The 16,346-nt window shown below is 41.1% G+C and overlaps 1 protein-coding gene and 1 long non-coding RNA gene across 10 annotated transcripts in view; one reads left to right on the top strand and one right to left on the bottom strand.

The window, feature by feature from the left end:
• The window catches only part of CDK14 (cyclin dependent kinase 14), a 633,016-nt gene that overhangs the window by 437,507 nt on the left and 179,163 nt on the right, over positions 1-16,346 (top strand). The window lies entirely within an intron of this gene.
• On the bottom strand, positions 4,132-15,423 carry LOC121027997 (uncharacterized). The gene is made up of 2 exons (XR_005789037.1): positions 13,616-15,423; positions 4,132-7,015 (listed from the first exon to the last, which is right to left on the bottom strand). It is a non-coding gene; the product is annotated as an uncharacterized LOC121027997 (long non-coding RNA).

Below are 16,346 nucleotides of genomic sequence, written 5' to 3'. Positions count from 1 at the left end.
TTACATGTATTTTATTCCTCATAGATTATACTCTAATTGTTTAACATGTGCCACATGACCCCACCTGGACTGTCACCCTCTGTTGAAGTGTTGTGCATTTTTATTGTTCCTCCCAGCCCACCTAACCGAGTCCCCTGTCCTATCAGATCTTCAGTAAGTACTTGCAGAGAGATTTGCAATCCAGGTCAGAAGCAGAATTGCAGGGTGAGTTTGAAACCTGAATAACAAATCGTTTATCTTGGGCCCTGCTGCGGTACATCCTATGTTACTATGTATGCTAGATGCCCGTTACATTCATCATTTATGGCAAGTTTTAAGGTTTTTAGAAACTAGATTCTATAGGTGGAATGGGGGGGGGTGCGCAAATGGCTTTTTTTTTTCTATCTGCCAAACTTTCAAACAAAACTAAACAAAGCATTGGCTGTACTAACTTCACATGCACCAGTACTGTAGAGGCACAGAAAGTGACCTATAAGGGACCTTTGTTAAAGCCTCCCACAAACGTCAATATGCCTATTGTTCCTGTTAAGAAAAAGAGGAAAAGGAAATCAGAAACACAATCCCTATATCAAAGAAGAAGGCAGTCTGAATCCCGATGGGACTCTTGTTTGTCTGTTCTTAGGTCCCCAGTGATGTTTCCTTTCTTCACTTTATCTGCTGGAATCCATTTGTAATGAGAAAAAGTGGTTTAAGGACTCAGGTCTGTTTGCTCTGAAGTTAATAGTTCTGAGTGTGATATATTCTACTTTTCAAAAGAGACTGACCTAAGACTTTATACCCCACTGTTTTCTCCAATATGGAAAGATTTTCAAGATATGTAAAAGGAAAAAGGAAAGTACAAAATAGGCCTAAGTGTCCATTAGTGGAAGGAAGAGAGAATGGCTGAACAAATGGACATGATATGATGTCCAGGTAGTGCACAGAGCATTTGTAGATGGTGTTTTTCCTAAAGAGTTCAGGACTGGGGCTATACTAACAGACTCACTTGTTATCAATACTCTTATATACTGCATATATATGTGTGTGTGTGTGTGTGTGTGTGTGTGTGTGTGTGTGTGTGTACATATGTATACATATGCACACACTTTTAATTATTGTTTTGCTATTTGCATATGATATTTTAATAACAATTTTTTCAGTTGAAAGTTAAAGTTTGTAGAGAGAAGTGCCCTTTTAATTTTTTTAATATTTATTTTTGAGAAAGAGAGAGCATGTGTGAGCAGGGGAGGGTCAGAGAGAGAGGGAGACACAGAATCCAAAGCAGGCTCCAGACTCTGAGCTGGGGGCACAGAGCCCGATATGGGGCTTGAACTCATGAACTGAGAGATCATGACCTGAGCCAAAGTCGGATGCTTAACTGACTGAGCCACCCCAGTAGCCCTGAGAAGAGCCCTTTTAAAATGAGAAATTAACTACCTGGCCAGCTTTCATGTAAACTTTCCGCTCAGCAGTAGGCTATATGCTTGGTGATGCTTCCTCCAATGCTGGACAGTTGGTCTGTGTATTGCTATTATTGATCACTTCAGCTGCTTGAATACATGTTTCTGCTTGACATAAGCAGGGCACATGGGCAATGTGTTATGATAGATGAGTGTCAGCGCTTCTGGAAAGGCTCTGCCTTCAAAGAGCTCTGTTAGAAGAGCCAAACTAGTGTATTCTATTATTACTCTTGTTCCGTGAGTAGGTGAATCTGTACACAGAGATAACAGAGCATTTTGAATTACAGGGCCACCAGTGTGCAAAAGCTAGATAGCTTTGCAAATTATTTCCATAACTAAAGAACGGTGCTGCTAACCAACTTCATCTAATCCCAGGGCTTGGATGAAACCAAATTAGATTGGCTTTGTCTCAGCCAGAGGTTTTGCTGACAAAGAGTAAACAAGTAAATATGACAGTGTTTCCTATACAGTGGCAATGGGGACAGTGGTATTTCTGAGTAAATCTACTATATAGTTCATGACATTTTGATGAATAGATACAGACTGGATAAATTTGAAATCCTCATTACAAAAGAAACCAGAAGAAACAGAAAGGAAAGGAAACTGTCTTTGTTCAGAAACCCACGAAGCACCATGATGTTGCAGAAAGAACCTTGGCCTTGGTGGTCAGAACTCTCTCTCATCCTCCCATTTACTAGCTGTTTGTCTTCTGCAATAAACTTCCCTTTGTGAGCCTTGTCCATATCATGAACACAAGAGTACCTAACTTGTTAGGATCATTATGATCACTGTAGATACTGTATATAAAAAGAGTTTCTAGTAGAAGGAGCCTGGCATATGGTAGCCCCAATAGGTGAGAATAACTCTGCTGTTCTTATTAGCATAGAGGGAGCAGCCTCTGTGCTAAGCCTACTTCTACCCACATTTTCTGCATCAGTCCCAGGGGGCTGGCTCAACTCTGTGAATGGACAGCTCCATCCAACTAATAGCTTCATGGAACTTCCTCTTTCATGTCACTGATATTAAGCTTTGACGCTCTTTCTATACTCTTACCCAGGGAAAATTACACCAAATAGACCTGGCTTTGATCTATTTTCAATTTTGACTGAATTATGGACAATAATACTGTATTTTAAAGTATAGTCAGAGACTGCAGGCTACAAAAATTCAAACCCTTTTTAGTCTTTTCAGATCTTGAAAGTAGATGATTAACCATTGTCAGCTCTATATTGACCTGGGCTTTCTTAGCTATTGAACTTCTGGCTCCAATTCACACCTCCATTCTCCCTTTAATCTTGTATAATTTTTTGTAATGCCTTAATTTCAGGAGTGCATTTATGTGTTAGTTTTGTTATTTTAGCAGAATTATGATCTTTGGTATGTTCTGTCCTAAAAACTGCTTTTAGCATAATAGTTACGAAGCATCCTATAGTCAACAAAAGGACTATTAAGGCGCTAATTATATCTTTCTCCACTACTTTAGGGATTTCTTCCCCCGAACATCACTGCTGTGAAATTCCATGTTAATAAGACCTCAGGTGGACCAGGACTGCAAAGAACTCTTCCTATTCCATCTTAATGCTATATAGCAAACCACCTCAAAATTCAGCAGCTTACAACAATTGTTTATTCTTTCAAATACTCATGGGTTAGTTGGGGCTGGCTGATACATGCACAGCTCATCATCTATAGGTTGAGTCCACATTTGCTCTACATATTTATCACTCTCCTTGGACCAGTGGGCTAATCAGGGCATGCTTTTCTCTGGCAATGACAGAAGAGCAAGAAGGGTGAATGGAAACATGTGCTACCTCCTAAGTTTGCAACCACCCCTTTCGTCCCACCCCATTCCTTGGCGAAACAAGTCAAAGCGCCATAAAAGAAGTGCAAGGTCATATGGCAGAGGGTGCAGTTCTAGGAAGGGGTGAAGAATTAAGATTAGTAATATAACCAGCACGTCTGGCTTTGCCACTAACTAATGAGGACTTTTGAGCAAGTCTCCAAGCCACAGCTTCTCCATGATTACATTCATTCATGGCATTCAACAAATAATTTTACCAGGGGTGCCTGGCTGGCTCAGTCAGTGGAGCATGCAACTCGATCTCAGGGTTGTGAGTTCGGGCCCCACATTGGGTGGGGCATCTGGGTGGCTCAGTCAGTTAAGCATCCAACTCTTCATTTCAGCTCAGGCCATGATCTCACGGTTCATGAGTTCAAGCCCTGTGTTGGGCTCTGTGCTGACAGCACAGAGCCTGCTTGGGACTCTGTCTCTTTCTCTACTCCTCCCCTGCTCACTTTCACACACACACTCTCTCTCTCTCAAAATAAATAAACATTTTTAAAAATAATAAAATTAAAAAAAAAATAATTTTACCATATACTTGGTACCAGGCATTGTTCTAGGTGATTGGGACCATAACAGTGAACAAAATTGTTGGAAATCCTTGCCCATACAGATCTTATATGCTGGTCAGAGATATACAGTAAATATGTGTGTGTGTGTGTGTGTGTGTGTGTGTGTGCATGCATTCATGAGTGTGTAATATGTCAGAGTGTAAAAAGTGCAAGGAAGGGAGATTACATAGGGTAAGTAAAATAATTCACCTCTCTCTGCCCCAGAGATGTCACTATTAATGATCTGTTGTTTGTGGTTATGTTTGTGGGGATGGATAGCAGAGCCTGACCATCAGAGTTTGAATTCTGCTCTTGCTTTTATTTGCTTTGTGACCCTGGACATGTCTATCATTTTTCCATGGCTGCATAACAAATTCCCACAAACTTAGTGCCTTCAAACTACATATATCTGTTACCTCACAGTTTGTGTGGGGCAGGAATCCAGGCACGCTTAGCTCTGATCATGGTTTCACAAGGCTGGAGTCTGGGTGTTGGCTCAGACTGTATTCCTTTCTGGAGCTTGGGATCTTCTTTCAATTCCATGTGATAGTTGGCAGAACTCAGTTCCTTATGGTGGTAGGAAAGATGTCCTCACTTTCTTGCTGTGAGCCAGGGGCTGCTCTCTGGTAGTAGAGCCCCCCCCCCATAGTTCCTTGCCTTGTGGTTTCCTTGTAGTTCCTCTCACAACATGGCAGCTTGCTTCTTCAAGGCCAGTGGGAGAATCTCTCTCCAGTCTACTCTCTCTCCAGTCTACCAGGATAGTCTTACATAACATAACATAACATAACATAACATAACATAACATAACATAACCATGAGAATGACTTTCCTCCCATCTCCATTGTCACATACCGTGGACTAGAAGCAAGTCACAGTTTCTGCCTGCATTCTGTCAGAGAGGTTTATACAAGGGCATGATTAATTGAAGGTCATCTTAGAATTCTTTCTGCCAGAACATGTGGCATACTTAATCTCTCTGTGTCTCCATTTCCTCATCAGTAAAATGGGAGTGACTGTAGTGATGTCTACATCATCAGATGGTTTTGAGGATTAAAGGAATTAATAGAAGGAAATCACTTAGAACAATACCGACTACAGAGAAATGTGTATCTGAGTAGCTATTTTTATTATCTATAAAATGTGAGGATTTTGTTAGGTGATTTTTAAGATCCCTTTTAGCTCAAACATTTTATGATTTTGTTATAATACAGTATAATGCAAAATTAAACACGGATAAAAATATCACTGACTAAAAAAAGGAAAGCATAATATCAGAACAAGTTGAAATTAAGCTAAATAGATGATATGGTTCAAGGAGGCAAGAGTCATTCTTCCTTTATGTTGTCATCAGTGCAAAAGCCATGAAGTACTTCATTATTTGAAGTTTTGTGTGTTGCCTTGACAAGGAATCTTTGGAAGGACACAAGACCCTCTAAACAAATGCTGATTTGTAAGAAACTTTTCTCCTTTGATCACCATACTGTCCCCTAAATTAATTGAAGCCTGTGGTCTCAAATAACCAATTGGATGGTGCGACCGGATTATAATACAAAGTTTGAATACAGCTGCTAGTTCTGTATTTGAGATGTAGTGTGTGAATGGCTTTTAACCAGACTTGTTTAAACAAGAATAATTGGAACAATGCAGCTCCTGATTGCCCTCTCCCACCCACACAGGCCCATGAAGAGAGGACCTTATGGTCATCTCTCCAAGGTGCTTGACGCAACAGGAAGGGTCCAGATCTTGCTGTTACTGCTTCCCCTGCCAAGAGCCACTGATGAAAACTGCTTCTCCCCAAGCAGGCAGGAAACTGCTTGAGAGTGGGAGGTGTTGGGTCTGTAGATCAACTCCATGTCCTGTCTCTTCGGATGATATACTCTGTCTGGAGTGTTAAGGAGCCAAGAGTCCACTGTAGTAGTTGTTTATATAATTCATACTCTGAGTGTTTATGTTCTGTATGTAAGGGTCCATCATTTAGAGTTTTCTCAACAGCAGCACTGTTGACCTTTTGAGCTGGATATTCTTGGTTTTAGGGGGCTGTCCTCTGCATTGTAGGCTGTTTAACAGCAGACTTGGTCTCCATCTGCTAACTACCAGTGATGAGCCCTCCCCCAATTGTGACTACAAAAAAATGTGTACAGATGTCACCAAATGTCCCAATACATTTTATATCTATTTATTTACATAGTTATCATGAATTTTTAAAAAACAATTAAAACATGCATAATTTTTTTAAAGCTCAAACAGTACATAATGGAAAAAATATAACCACATCTCTTACCCTGGTACCCCAGCACCAGGTTTCACTCTCCAGAGGCAAACATGTTACCATTACTTATGTCATAGGAGATCTCTGGGGATTACACTGGAATTTATACACATGCAGATATGGATACCTAGTTACTATAAGACACACAGACTTGTATATTTTTATTGGCAATTTTTTTTTTAATTTGAGTTCAAGATGTAAAGAAGATGACAGGAATGAATCGCTTTTAGTTTGTTTCTGTTGTATTTTTTAAAAAGCTTGTCAGCTTTTTCTGGACTGATATATGGCCTCCTAAGAAGAATTATTTCCTGCACAGTGAGAAGCAGCATCCCCTTAACTTATTCCCTTGGCCTCTGGAGCCTCTCACCATGATCTGTTCTAAGACGGATGCTGTGTGGCAGTAGGGAAGAACTCTTTAGGGCATCAATATTTTAAGGCCTCGAAGTAGACATTTTTCATCTCATGAAACAACCAAATCCTTCAGAAGTGCTAACACCCGGTTTTTTGCTGGGAGTATGCGAACTGTGTTTTTTATTGATCCCCTTGTCCTTTTGAGGACACAACGTACTTCATGAGATTGTATTTTTCACATTACAGCACCACCTTCTCACACAGTAGGATATGATGTCCTTATCAAGTCTCATTCATTTATCAGTACACATGATTTACTGTTTTCATAACAAGTGCATCTGTTCCATGAATCTGCTTCCTATATTGTTGGGGGCTAAACTTCCGGTTTGATTTTTGTTGGTCACGGTGGTGGTGGTGGTGTTCCCAGACAGCTGATTTTCAGAGCTTCCACAACACTTATAATCATTCAGGGAAAATTTTTCAAAAGGATCATTCCTACTCCTGGCAAAACTGAACGAGCACTCTCACACTCCTGATGAGATTATAAATGGACAGGATGAGTCTATGGAATAAATCAGAAAAAAATTTAAGTCATATTTTGACTTAGAAACTAGATTTCTCAAAGATGCTAAATAGTCACAAGGACATAAAGGTTTCTGAATAGAACCCACAATGGGGAAATGCCTAGACAAATTATTTTATTATTATTACTACTGTTACTATTACTGTTAACTAACAAAGCACCATGGTAATTATCTTTTATGCATTACCTCATTTATCTCTCACAGTGTTGTGAAATAGGTGTTGTTACTATCCCATAACTGTAACAGGAAAGTGTATCTGAGAGAAGCAAAGCAACACATCAGGATGATAATGATTATGATGATAGTGATGATAGCAGTAGCAGCTAACATTCACTGTCATGTGTCACATGGTATGCTAAGTACTTTACATGTATTAACCTTATCTCATTTTCTGACCAACAACCCAAAGAGGTAGGCACTGTTATCCCTGTTTAACAGAGGAAACTGAGGCATGGGGAAGTCAACTAGAATAAAAGAGGTTAAATTACAGCTTTCAAAATATTTCAGTTGGGATTTGAGTGCAGATAGATTGGTCTCAGAGGCCACACTCTTGTCATTGTGCCTACCAAGATCCTGTGGTTGGTATGTGAATGGCAGACCAACACCTAAGCCCAGATCTGGTGGACAGTCTGTTAATCACTGAGCAGTATAGCTAATTAGTTAACTAATTTCATGTGATGGATTGTCTTGTATCGTGTGGTGTGACTACTATCTTCAGAGGTAAATGGGGTAAACACGTGACACACAGAGGTTATCAAGGATAAGGAAGAAATGAGTTCACTCATCATATTAGGATTATATTCCCAGTTTCTGGCACTCTCCAAATGCCTCTTCCTAGCTTAGTAGCAACCTGAGTACTTAATGTTCTCATCTTCCATGTATGCCCCTCTGAAGCCCATATTTGTGCACATTCCTTCTACCCAGCCAGCTAAGAGTTTTCTACCCTCCCTTCACTCCAAACACAGTGTAGCCTGGCCTCAAATGCAATTTTGAATGATTTTAAAGTAAGTTAAGAACTGGAGATATATGTCTTGAGGTGTTTGAGGTGCTCATTTGCATCATCACTGGCATCATCTTCAAAAAGTGATGTCTTCTTGGTCAGGGGTGGGAGGGTCTGTGTGTTTTCAAAGTATTTGTTTCTAATCTAGTAACTAAGCTTTTCATAGTGCATGTTAATAAGAGGATCAGATTCTGTTACATATTATGAACATACTATAACAAATCTGAATTGCCTTGCACCGTACTCTAGTTGTACCCACCACTTTGTTCAGATCTCTTAATTCCGAATTCAACGACAGAACCACCTATTAAGGAGGAGATGGGTTGTCCAAAGGATTGTCCAAAGATAGAAAAATAAATTTTCAGTGGCATCTTGGGGAAACCTTGCTCATCAGTTCAAGTAGGAGGTGGTTTAAGGCTTACACAGTGAATAACTTAGTAGAAGACAGTGAGTGTTAGGACTTCGATCTCATTAAATTGCACTTATGCAAGCATGGTACGTGAGGTGAAAAAAGTGCTGAAGATGATGTATCTGGTTCTTGGACCCAGGGTGGTTCTTTAAGGGACTGCAGATGACCTTGATCATATGGTTGCTGCCTCCTTTTGACAAGGCTAGTAGGCGAAAGAAAGACATAATGGCTCTGTCTGTAAATTACAATGTAGTCTGAAAGACATCTACCAAGGACAACCTTGTCCAATTAAGAGTGAGCTAACTGCCTATACACTATCTTTAAAGCAATGTAGGAAAATAAGAGTGGCAGTGAGCATTTTTTTTCCTTTATGAGTTTTATATATACTAAAAGAATGAGTCCACAGCACTCCAGGTGGCAGTGCCATTGGCCAGAAATCCTAATTCTTTATCTTTCAAAAATGCCTACCACCCTCAGTCTCTGTTCCTCAACTTGTTGCCCTCTGAGCCTATCATAATGATAAGGAACAGTAAGGCAGATGTGGCTGAATATTAAAAAACCTAGGTGAGCTTTTCGAAAGGATTGTTACCTACCTTTTTAGTGAACATGGTCATTAGAAGATTTTGCGCCCTGGTTAGACTGGCCTTTTTGCTCCTGTTTGTTGACCAGCAGTCTTGCAAGGCTGTTCTTTGTCCCCTGCAGCCTGTTAGCAGGATGACAGGGGCACAGCACAGAGGGGATGATGGATGAGATGCTGCCTTCTTGAGAGTCTAAGGAGGCCACACCATGTCAATGTCCAGACCCCTAACTTTTAGAAAAATCGATCCTTTGCTGAAAATAATAAGCTACCTTTGCAATGTTTTTTTGATGCATTAATCCAGATGTTTTGAAGGTATAGATGGCACATTTAGTCCATGGCAATAAGTGTTTGAAAAAAAAAAACTGATTAAGGGGTGAGGAGGAATTAGGCATCTATATGCTTTAATATGAATCTTCTGGCTGATTCATATATAACCCACAATGCATAACTGTTGTAATTTCTAGTTATTGGAAAATAATTGCCAGATATACCATTGATGCATCAGTGCATTAAAATATAATGTGAACTTAACCAGATAGCTCACAATAAGCTAAGCTGGTGCTGATGAGGCTAAATTAACACCAGTTTAAAATTTAAACTTAAGCATAACAGCAATTGAAATTTATAACCAATTTAACATTGGTTAACCATGTGGGTGACCAACCCACAGCTCAGTGTTGTCCAGAGAACCACAGAACCCCCCCCCCCCCTCAGTGTACCAGTGGTTGTCAGGAAGATCCAGCATTGTCAGAACTTGAGTAGCAGGCATGCTTCCTGAGACGATGCCTCATTTTCAACTCTAAGTAATTTACTAATTGTAGATTATGAATACCAGATTTTGACCTCAGTATTCTAAATACCGGTTCTTGACCCACTGAATCTGTTACAAGTCAGTAGCCCATTTGTAGGTGAAAGTCTATGGGATTGCATGTCAATTGCCGAGAGAGTAGGAGTGGGACTGCATTCCTGACCAGCAGTAGGCCTGGGGGGCCCAGTGGATATAGGCTGATCATAAACATCACCCTTTATCAGGGATTGTCTTTTCCACAGTTGTATCCTAGCTTCTGGCATAGTCCTTGGCAAAAACAGGTTCCCAGTAACTTTTTATGAATAATACATAATTATATATATATATATTTTTTTTTGAAATCATGGTTAAATTATAGTTCAGTAGTTACATTGTATGGCTATATAGTTAAACTATAGTTAATGATACTTAAATAGTATATATACAGTTGCAAAAACCGTAATAAAATACTGTAAATGCAGCACATTCTATAGAACTATCTTGACCTAAATTTTTTAACAGCCTTCCTGCCAGTAAACTTAGCAGAGGTTTAGTTGTAACTCACACATTCCTGCATACCCCATTCAAAGCTCTAAAAATAACAGCATCTTTTTTTGGAACAGGTAAATGTATAGATTTCCTTTGGTAGGCAGGCTCTGACCTACATACTTCCAATAGAAGCACAGCCTTCACTCCCAGTGCAGCGTGTGAGGCTTTGTCCTGCTCTCCTGCTCCCCACCACCGCAGACACAGCAACATGGGAGAGGGGAAACCTCCTTTCAAAGCCCTCCACCATTTCCAGGGGCTCTCTCTCCAGTGCCCCACTCTAAGCGCAGGAAGGCGTCTCCATGAAAGAAGAAGTGAACAGGTAGAGAGGAGAAACGAAATCCAAGCCTGTCGCCCGGCAGAGACACCCTGCGGGCAGCCTGCAAACCCCACCTTGCTGTTGCTCCCCATTAACCTAGTGCTAAAAAATGCAGAGAAAATGATTCACTTTCTGACCACCCCATACCCCTTCCAGTGTTTGTCACTTCTCTCAAGCCACACAGCTCCCTTTCCGTTCTTGGCCTCCATCTCCAGCCAGGCACCTCTCTGGGCTCGGAAGCCTCAGGCCAGTCCGTTCTTTCTCCTCTGCCCCGGAGTTGCTGCCTCAAGATAGAGCTTGGGGAGTCTCAGGGACGGGGGCCCTGTCCTGCTTCCTGGCCACCTCCATACGAAGAGTTGCGGCTGCCACGCTGGCTGCATTTTTATTGGAAATGCTGGTGTATGGGCCGGTTCGGCGCTGTAGTGTTTTTTCGATTTCTTATGAATATAACAGCCTTCTGTGCATCAGCCACCACATAGAGAATCATTTCTTTGGGGACATATATATTGTGAGTCCCAAGCAGCTCTCAAACTATTAGAGAACAATTCCATTTTAGGTGCCGATATTTAATTTTTGCATTCAGGAATTTTATAGTCCTAAAGGGAAAAGATCACTGCTAAGCTTTCACCTTGCCATTTTTACCTAATGCAGTTTTCTTTTCTGAATCCTGGGCAGACTGATCAATAACATAAATGCTCATCAGTAAGAGAGTGGATGAATAACATTCCAGGAACATTATAATTACACAAGAGTCTGGATGAATCTTAGCAATATAATGTTAAGTGGGGGAAGAAATTCCAAAAGATTAGCTATGGGATTATGTCCTGAATATAAAATTTTAAATAATTAAAATAAAAATACTCTATAATCCGGGGCGCCTGGGTGGCGCAGTCGGTTGAGCGTCCGACTTCAGCCAGGTCACGATCTCGCGGTCCGTGAGTTCGAGCCCCGCGTCGGGCTCTGGGCTGATGGCTCAGAGCCTGAAGCCTGCTTCCGATTCTGTGTCTCCCTCTCTCTCTGCCCCTCCCCCGTTCATGCTCTGTCTCTCTCTGTCTCAAAAATAAATAAACGTTGAAAAAAAAATACTCTATAATCCTTATAAGGACAATAGAATGATATAAAAACAAAAGGTAGAGAATAATGAACATGATTCAAAGTGCAACTTACCTCAGGTGGGAATGGCTGGATGATTGCATGGGGCCTGAGCTACCGGATTAGATGTGGCTGCTGGTAAATAACCTATAGTCCTTGTCTGGGGTGGTGAGCTCATAGGTGCTTATTACATTAATTAAAACAAAATTCTGTGCACTAGGTTTAAAGAAAGAAAAAATAAATAAATATACCCTTTTTTCCTCAGTGTGAGGAATAAGCAATTCTATTATTTTTGTCAGGTTGGAATAAGAATGAGTGACAAAATCAGTTTTGTTAGTAAATAGCTGTGTGGAAATATCTTTGACTTTGAAACCAATCTAGGTATGCCCAGTGGGTCAGCAGGAGCACAGCAGCGCTCAGTTAGTGAGGATGCTTGGCTGAGCACCCAGCTTTGGTCTGTTGGTCTTTGCTGGTCTTGCATACATAAATTGCTTTTAGAGTCAACAGAGATGAATTAACCTATTAATAATGTGCTGGCATCTGAGGGATGATGTGGGAAGGGCACCAGATACAAATCCAGGTTGTGTCCTGGAGCTGTTTTTCTCTTCTAGGGGACCTATCCAGATCAACCTTCTTTGCAGTATAGTTTTCTCATCTGTGAAGCAGCTAATATTGTCCTATTTTATTGGGTTGGTCATAACTCATCAATTAATAGGTGTGAAATTGCAAATAGTACAGCAACTTACGTGAGGTTATTATTGCTGAAAGTAGACATGTTCCCATAGCTTGTTCTTTTACTGTGTGTCTTGTTTATATAAAATACCCATTTTGATTATCAGGTATAAATAATATTTTGTAAATGATAATTTTACTCTGGAGTAGCTGAATAAGGAACACCTAAAAATATCAGACCCTAATCTCTGTACCTGTAATTTTACCTTATTTGGAAAATAGGTTTTTATATATGGGATTATATTAAGGATCTTGAAATACAGAGATTAAACTAGATTATCCAGATGGGCCTTAAATGCAGTCATCAGTATCTGCATGTAATCTTCTAAAACATACTTAAGGATGTCAGAGTTTCATAGTGTTACAAATCAGTTCGGTAGCTTTGCCATTTTTAATTGTAATTTAATAAAAATGAATATTTAAAATACTACATTTTTAAAAATTTCTTAACGTTTATTTATTTTTGAAAGAGCATGAGCGGGGAAGGAGCAGAGAGTGAGAGAGACACAGAATCCAAAGCAGGCTCCAGGCTCTGAGTTGTCAGCACAGGGGCTTAAACTCATGAACCATGAAATCATGACCTGAGCCAAAGTCGGACACAAATGACTGAGCCACCCAGGTGCCCCCCAAATACTCCATTTTTGAAGACAAAAGCTACAGTTTTGCACCTTTGTGTCTCCCTGTAGTCAGCACATTGCTTTGTGCACAGTTAATGCTCAGAAAATAGGAAAACTACTTTCATTCGAGAAAAAGAAAAAGGTGATCAATTTGGGCCTGCGGTATGTGTCATATATGACACGTGTGCGTATCGTAGAATTTTAACTGGCCTCAAGTTTACAGCTGAAGTTAAGAGCATCAGTGGATTGTTGTGTTAAGCCTGTTTCCAGAAATTATTCTAATCCTCTTGCCATAAGAAACACCTAGGCTAGGAGACTGTTAAAGTGAGGACAGGAGAGCAGGTGTGGGGGATGAGCTCCAAGGCACAGAATGCCGAGCCAGTCATGAAATCACCGTCATCTGCAGTAATTCCTGATGAGGTGCCAGCACCACTGAACTGGAAGTTGCCCACGACCCACCCCCCTTTCCAAAGCCTACCTGAACAGATAATCTTACCTAGGTGCTCTGGATGAAGGTGTACCTGTGACCAGAATTTCCTCTCTACTGCTTGTGCCTTTTAGGTTGAAAAATCCAGGTAGAACGTACTCTTTAAAGCAGCGTTTCTCACATTTCACCCATGGTTCTTGTTGAGTTACCGATTCTGATTCGTCAGGTCGCGAGTGGAGCCTGAGCTGCTTTCTGCAGGTGCTGATGCTGCTCGTTCATGGACCATGTTTTGAGTAGCAAGGCTCCAGCATCTGGGCTCCTGCCTCCGGGTCCCTCTCCCTGGGTTCATTTTTCCACATTTCATGCCACTGCTTCTTCAGTCAGCCTCACTGCGTTGCATCTGCTTGGCAATATTGCCCTCCTCCAGCCTCTGCAGCCTCCACCCGCGGGGTCCTGACCGGCGTGCACGTATACTTCCTTCACTGGGGCTCCCACAGTGCACAGCTGGGGACTGACAGGCTGAAGCCTTGTCAACGGTAACATCACTCAGTGAAAAGAAGGGAAAAGCAGTTGAGATGAGAGTGAAATCCATGAGGGAGTCAGGGTTTAGGGAGACAGGGAATAGAAACAGTAGGAGAGAAGGAGGAGGGGGAAGAATGAAAATTTAGTTAGAGGAAAATATATTTTAAATGAGCTGCTCTCCATGCAGAATGCTCCAGTGAAGAGCGTTTTCTGGAATAGTGTCAAATTTATTTTTTTAGTTCTCCTCTAATTTGTCTGACAACCAGCTGCTTATTCTGTTCATTTATCTGCTGAAAATCTTGTGTGGCCCTTTGGATCCAGGCAGAAGACTTAAAAAAAAAAAAAAATCTGTAAACCATCTAACAACCGAGGGCCTGTGAGAGATGGCCTGGTTAGATTGGACCAGTCAGTTCCAACCCTTGCTGACATTAGAATCACCAGGGAGCTTTAGAAAATTCCTCATACCTAGGCTACAGTGCCAGCCAGTTAAATCAGAATCATTGGGGTGGGTCCCAGTCCTTACTGTGTTTTTTAACGTGTTTTTTGTTTGTTTGTTTGTTTTTATGCCTCCCAGATGATTCCATGGGCAGCTAAGCGCCCCAAGCCAGACCTTTACCTTCTAGCAGATGAATTGAATTCACTTTAAGTAGAAATCAAAGAGCTGTCCTTTATTTATTTCGGTTCCTTCCCATCTGAACCCTTGCCATGTTGAAAACTCTGCACAATATTTTGGAAACACCATCTCTTTTAATTCAGCAGAGCCACTGATTAAATACTCAAGCAGCTTTCTGAAGCTCCAGGCAGCTTTTCATTTTCTCAGTTTAGTGGCTCCCCCTGCTGGCCCTTCTCAGTAAAGGTTGCTGCTCTGCAGAATCTTACTAGTGGTTCTGACCTCTGAAACACAGCCCAGAATCACAGCATCTTAAGGCAGCTTTTCTAGTCCCACATACAACCTGTATGCCATTGTCCATTGCCAAAAATGAACAGTGTAAATCCCTAACCCCTTGCCTAGTGGCACTGTATATAAAGCCTGGGGAATGAGGGAAGAGAGGCTCAATCTCTGTGTGTGTGCATATCCACACACATACACATATCATATACGTGTATACACACACTACATACATGCATGTATCTGCTTATCATGCTGCCAGAAAAGATTCTGATATCAGCCATTGATTTTTTCTGGTTCCCTGCAAAATAATTAATATTGATACTTACTTTGGATAGAAAATAGGGAAGGAAAGCTTTCATCCATATTTTTTCTACCCTCCTTCATCTACTCACACCCTTTTCCTAATCAACTTGCTTCTCCTTATCTATCCTGCAAGTTATCATTATGGCCACATAAAAACAAAGGTAGATGTAAATTCATAATCTAATCTTGTAAGCTATTTGTTGTAATATTGTATCACAATTTTACCACAGATAATCCTTGTGTCAGTGGAGGCAGAATTCGATCCTTATTATATCTGAATGCAGAATATAGTGCAGTCCAACGCTCAGCTCTAATTAAACCTCATAAGGCTGCCATTACAATTTGTACAGTTCTTATCATTAGCATGCCCTTCTTTGTTGTATATTAATATCTTAACCCACTGGCCGTTGTTTTCCAGCTGACTCAGTACCGCATAGATCAGTCCCCGATTGACATTGCAGTACTTGATCTGTTGGAGGTGATGTTCCAAACCATTTCTTTGTCATCAAGGGTAAACATTTCCAAGCCACCTATGGGACATATGTCCACCACCCCTTGACCTTTCTGGGTACATCCTGTAGAAGACAGTTATTTATCTTTGTCCCTCTTCCCAGGCAGCACCTGGCATTGGCACAGCAATCCAGATGTGCTGACTAGTATGATTCAGTGATTTAATCTGTACTAGTGGTTTATCGCTATAGAACAATATTACCAGAAACTTAGCCACTTAACACACATTTGTCATCTCAGTTCTGGTTGGTCAGGTATCCAGGCGTGGCTTAGCTGGTGCTCTGCTCCAGGTGCTTACAGGGTTGCCAATCACAATGTCACCTGGGCCTGCAATCTTATGGATTGGATTCACTGGGACTAGGGAAGGATTCACTGCTAAGATCACGTGGTTGTTGACAGCATTCAGTTTCTTGCGAGCTATTAGACTGGGGGCCTTGAGTTTTGTTGGCTATTGTCTGAAGCTACCTCCAGGTCTTTGTCTTACAGCTTTCCCAGCACGACTGCTTGCTCCCTCAAAGCCAACAAGGGAGAGAGTCTCCCAGCAAGATGAGGGCTGGCATCCTACACGTTGTA

This window comes from Herpailurus yagouaroundi, unplaced genomic scaffold, assembly GCF_014898765.1.
Source record: "Herpailurus yagouaroundi ecotype Mexico unplaced genomic scaffold, PumYag 100, whole genome shotgun sequence".
NCBI lineage: Eukaryota > Metazoa > Chordata > Mammalia > Carnivora > Felidae > Herpailurus > Herpailurus yagouaroundi.
The sequence above is the reverse complement of the archived record's forward strand: the minus strand, read 5'-3'. Positions and strand labels throughout refer to the sequence as shown.